General features: G+C 41.2%; 1 protein-coding gene across 1 annotated transcript in view; it reads right to left on the reverse strand.

The window, feature by feature from the left end:
* LOC114708219 (UDP-glucuronosyltransferase 2B31-like) overlaps nucleotides 1–5,815 on the reverse strand; it is a 46,363-nt gene that overhangs the window by 16,214 nt on the left and 24,334 nt on the right. The gene's annotated exons all lie outside the window — the stretch shown is intronic.

The following is a 5,815-nucleotide window of genomic DNA, read 5'->3' on the forward strand; positions in this document are numbered from 1 at the left end:
AAGGTCAAGCCAGAACAAATCTCAGCATGGAGAGGAGAGGTGAACCTGGAGTCCCACCCCTAGCTGGGCAGCTATTAGTAATTGATACTGTTGGGAGAAGAGCCAGATCTTTTATAAGAATATTGCTTGTGGCAAGTCTACCACACTCCAGTGGAAGGCTACATATCCAAGAATATCTGGGCAGCTCACATTGAACTGGAAGGGTGGGGGAAAAGGACACAAACTTGGGTGGCTAATGAGCAGAGGTGAATCTGAACAGTTAGGAGAGAGGTTTAATATAATTCAAACATAGTATACCAACTTCTCAAATAGTAAGACTTTAAGGAAGACTCAATGGGCTCAAGAGATGACTCAGTGGTTAAGAGCAATGACTGCTTTTCCTGAGGACATGGATTCAAAACCCAGTACCACCATGATGACTCTAGTTCTGGCCTCATGGACACCAGACATGCAGGTGGTGCAGAGGTATGCATGTAGGCAAAACAATTTGTGTGTGTGTGTGTGTGTGTGTGTGTGTGTGTGTGTGTTGATTTATTTGTTTGTTTGTTTATTTTTTGAGAATGGGTTTTTCATATAAACATTGGCTGTCCTAGAACTGTCTCTGTAGCCCAGGCTGTATTGAAACTCAGAGATCCACCTGCATCTGCCCTTGGAGTGCTAGGGTTAAAGGTGTGTACTACCACGTCTGGCTACTGTTTTATTTATTTTGTCATTTATATTTTATTTTTACATAAAATAACTTTTTTCTTTTTTTTTTTTTTGGAGACAAGTTTTCTCTGTGTAGCCTTGTCTGTCATGGAACACATTCTGTAATACAACCTGCTCTTGAAGTCACAGAGATCCCCTTCTTTCTGCCTCCAGAGTTCTGGGATTAAAGGAGTGAGCCACCACTTCCAGGCTACATGAAATAATTTTTTAAAGAGTTAAAAAGGAAAAGTTAAAGTTAGCGAGGCAAGCTGGCACACACCTTTAATACCAGTACTCAGGAGGTAGATGCAGGTATGTTTCTATGAGTTCAAGGCTAGCCAGGCCTACTTAGAGGGTTTGAGGATATGCAGAGCTACATAGTGAGAGTCTGTCTCAAGTATACAAGTCAACAATCACAAAGAAGAAGCAGTAAAGGAATAGAAAGAAATAAAAAAGACAGTAATAAACAAAGAAATAAAAGTTTCACTCCAAACCCTGGTCTGAAGTGTTGGCTCTGCAGTTAAGAGCTCTGGTTGCTGTTCCAGAGGACCCGGTTAGAATCCCAGCACCCACATGGCTCTCAGACATCTGTAATACAGTCCCCGTTTCCTAATCCATCTTCTAGCTTCTGAATGCACCAAGCACGCATGTGGCACACACACACACACACACACACACACACACACACACACACACACACGCACGCCGAGAAAACACTCATGCAGCATGGAGAAATAAATAAGATTTAAAAATAGAGACCCAAAATGAAATTTTAAATAGGTAGGCTTGGAGAGGGATTAGAATACCTTATAAAGATGTTTTTATAAAATAAAAACTACAGTATGGAAGTTAATGAGGCAATATGCCTTTAAATTCTAGATGTGCAGAGACTGCAATTAAGTGCTATCCAAGGCAAAAAGAGGGTGTTTGAAGTGAACCTTGGAAAGGGCATGTCACCCTGAACCCACTTGATCTCATCCAAGGTGAACTTTGGTTTCTACTCAGGATTGTTTTGAGTCCAAGTATTGGCAGGAGCTGGAAACTGCTTCAGTTCCTATAATTTTCTCCCTTTGAACAGTCAGTATTCTTTTAACCCTTGCAAGCAATGTTTTCTTTTGGCCAGTGTTGCCTTTAGAGCTAGATCCTGTAACCTGGGCACAATGGCATAAGGTTTCCACATCCATGGAACTCTCTTGGCCAGCTCCAGCTCTCTTCCTTATTTCATGAATTTCTACCATCAGCTTGGTTGTGTTTTTTCAGAGTTAAGACACAGGGGTCACATTCTCTTTTGGGTTCAGAAGGAGCAAGGGCTTGGACTGACCAGCTTTCTCATCTCTCCTTTTGTTGGATACTCTGAACTATTGCAGTTACTCTTCCTTTCTGTCCTTGTCTAAGACTCCCTGGGTAACCTGATCATAAATGATTTTCCAACCTTTTTATTGTGGTGATATTTTGTATATGCTCTAACAAATGAAGCTTGGCTGGAGATCAGAGTGCGTTAACCATAGAGGCCAGACAGTGGTGGCAAACACCTTTAATTCCAGCACTTGAGAAGAGGAAATAGAAGCATCAGGAGTTCAAGGCCACCCTGGGCTACACGAGATTTATTCTTTCTAAAAGAGAAACAGAGACAGGTGGTGGAAGCACATACCTTTAATCCCAACACTAGGAAGAAGGAGACATTAATACAAGGGGGGAGGAGACAGGAGCTCAGCCATTCAGTTTGAGGATTTGGTAGAGGTGAGAAGTCTCTCTAGTGTCTGGTTCCTTTACCTCTCTGGCCTTTCAGCATTTACCCCGATATCTGACCTTAGGTTTTTATTATTAAGACTAATTAGAATTCACACTACACTTTTTGTAAAGTATACAGTCTACTTTACAGGTGTGATGACAGGTGTCCCAGGGCTCACTTCATCTTCACTAACTAGGGTTCCTGCTGCTTCTGAACTCTGAGATTTGAAGTGTTTATGGCTGAAGGGCTCAGCTCTGCATTGATGGTAAGATGGTTTCTAGTTTCAGTGTGTGTGCTTCTCATTCAGGATTTCCTTCTCGTAGTTGATAAACTTGTGTAGCTGGAAGTTTTCCTGTGTCCTACATGGCCCGCAGCAGCTCATAAAATAATCACTCACTTTACAATCTGTTTGGTCTATGGCTCAGGCTTCTTGCTAGCTAGCTTTTTCATCTTAAATTTAGCCATTTCTATTAATCTATGTATCACCACGTGTCTCGTGGCTTTACCTGTGTTCCATTACATCTTGTTCTACTGGTGGCTCTCAGTGTATCCCTGACTCTGTCTTTTTTCTCCCTGAATCTTTCTTGGATTTCCCACCTGGCTATACCCTTTCTTGCCATAGGACCGAGCAGCTACAATATGGTAGCAACACATATTTAAAGCATACAGAAAGACCATCCCACAGCAAAATGTGTTAATTTCACCTGGTGCTCCAGTAGGGTTGAGCTTATGTTTGAACAGAAGACCTCTTGTCTCTTCTGAAATTCAATGCTTACCATTACAGGAGTCCATTTCAGAATGTGTGGATATTTTATTGCAGGGTTAGGGTGGCAATGACATAGATATTTTTGTGATTCTGCACTGCACAAAGCATTTTTCACCTATAACATATGGAGTCACATCATGTGCTAGATAGAGTTTTCTTTTGTCTTGCTCTTATCTGGAGACTTGTAGTTAACTCTGCTGTCTATAAAGTGATAACTATTGTTTTCACTCTTTGCTATTAGAACTTCAAAACTAATCATAGGAACTCTTTTACATCATACAGATAATCTATGTCTTATGTTCTGGGTCGTGAGATAGAATACCCTGGTTTTTCATAGTAAACTCATGTCAACTGCAAACAGAAATCACACTATGCCTTGAAGCATTCTTCCCATTTCTTGAATAGCACTATCAAGTTATATTGGAATCATCTATGATCTCAGATTAGAATAGTCTTGTTCTTACATTTAGAATTTTATCCTACCCATGAGAAACTTAAAGTACATACCCAAATTATAGAACTAGATTCAAAACCATTCATTGAGTGTCCCATTGTGCTATGAAGTGGCAATACATGAAGAAGACACGGTCTCTGTCCAGGATGAACCTAATATAGGGTGGGTGTGAGCTGATACTGAAAGTAGAAATGAGTAATACAGCTTTTCAAGATGCTATGACTTGAGGGCCATTGGCTGTTTTATTCCTGATGTTTAGGATTCCTGGATTTTTATGAACTGGAACAGAAATGAAATTTGATGGTGGTATAAAGACACATGGCTATATCAGAACAATAACTAATATGACCTCAATATAAAGTTGGAGTTGTGTGACTCCCAGATTCATTCTTAATGAGTTTCCTTATTCAGTGCAGGACCATCATGGTGTAGAAGGACTCAACCTGCTGTGGAGAGGACTGAGGGAGACAAGCTCCCTCTCATTCTCCCAGGGTAGACTCTAGAGCAGGGAGAAATGAGGAATTTGTAGATATAAGTATAGAGAATAGACCAGATAGTTAGAAAACACAGGAGGGCCTCGGGAGGGCCTGGGTCTGAACCCACCAGACCCTTCTATCTCTACTAAAGGGTTTTTAAAAGGATTGCCAAGGGGTGGAACAAAAGAGCTCCCCCCCAGCCCAGCCAAGTGCAGACCCTTCCAGATGCCTGGTGACCATGCACATGGATCAGCCATTCCCTAATGCAGCCCTGCTGTGTAAAGCAAGCTCAGATCTCACTGGGAAACCTCTGTGGGTCCCCACAGAGGACCACAGGGATGGCCTCTCCTATATCAGGCCATCTCAATCTGCTGTGTATAAGACCACAAGAATGGTCCAGTAAATCAAGACTCAAATACCAGAGGATGGGTTATGGTGGAAAGCTGGGGGGTGGGAGGAGGGAGGAAAGGGGGATCTGTGGTTGGTGTATAAAATGAATAGAAAATTTCTTAACAATAATAATAAAAGATCAAGAAAAAAGAATCAAAATCCACTCTCACAGACTTGCCTGTAGGCCAGAATTTCCTCACATCTGACTCTAGGCTTTGTCAAGTTAGCAACTGGAGCTAACTAGATGGATCACTAAGTATTTTCTAATTGGATTTGAACCACACTCTACTGGGAAGAACCTGCCACTATAAACCTGATTAAAGGTCCAGAAAATACTAGCTTAGATCCTACTATTGCTATTTTGCTAAATGGTCATGTTGGCAAATTACCTTCTAAATGTCTACTGTAACAGCCATAGTCATATATCTGGCTTGTCTTAGCCTTCATCAAAGAAGCTTTTGTTGTAATGGACACCATTCAACTCAGAGACTTCCAGCTGCTCAAAGGGCTGAGAATGATGAAGTCCATGTCAAGGCACAGGCTACTGCAGAAGAACGTGCAAAGAATGCAAGAACCCAATGATGAAGAAAAATGTTAGGGAACACTTTCTTCTGGACATGTGATGGCTTTTGCCTTCATAAACTCAAAGAATCTATCAGCTGCACAGGACTTGAATAATATCAGGTAGACCAATTTTCATAATAAATGGAGAGCATATCTTAATATTCCTCCCATAAATAAAGAGCTTTCAGCAGTCATAGATTCTAGGAGGTGATGAACCATTACTGTGGGGGTTGAGTGGACACTGGTACATTGGTCATGATGCAGCCCTTTCTTCCAATGAATGCATGCAGGCATCATCTATAGAAAGCACTAACTGGACTTACTGTGGTTGTTAAAAATTACAGGACAGAAAGTTTGTGATTTGGACATATTGGGTGAGATCCAGTGGGGAGCAGAGATGTGATCATGAGGGATCAATTTAATATTTCACTGAAGCAAGGTAAGAAATTCTAAAAGAAGAAATCAAGCAAAATAAACAAAACAAATTATGACTCTTTGCAGGACATTTCACATTGGGAAAATAATATGAGGTTAGTTATTTTGGGACTTAAAAATTGTGATATTCGCCGGGTGGTGGTGGCGCACGCCTTTAATCCCAGCACTCGGGAGGCAGAGGCAGGTGGATCTCTGTGAGTTTGAGGTCAGCCTGGACTACCAAGTGAGTCCCAGGAAAGGCACAAAGCTACACAGAGAAACCCTGTCTGGAAAAACCAAAAAAAAAAAAAAAAAAAAAAAAAATTGTGATA

Source organism: Peromyscus leucopus, chromosome 10 (assembly GCF_004664715.2).
Source record: "Peromyscus leucopus breed LL Stock chromosome 10, UCI_PerLeu_2.1, whole genome shotgun sequence".
Classification (NCBI taxonomy): Eukaryota; Metazoa; Chordata; class Mammalia; order Rodentia; family Cricetidae; genus Peromyscus; species Peromyscus leucopus.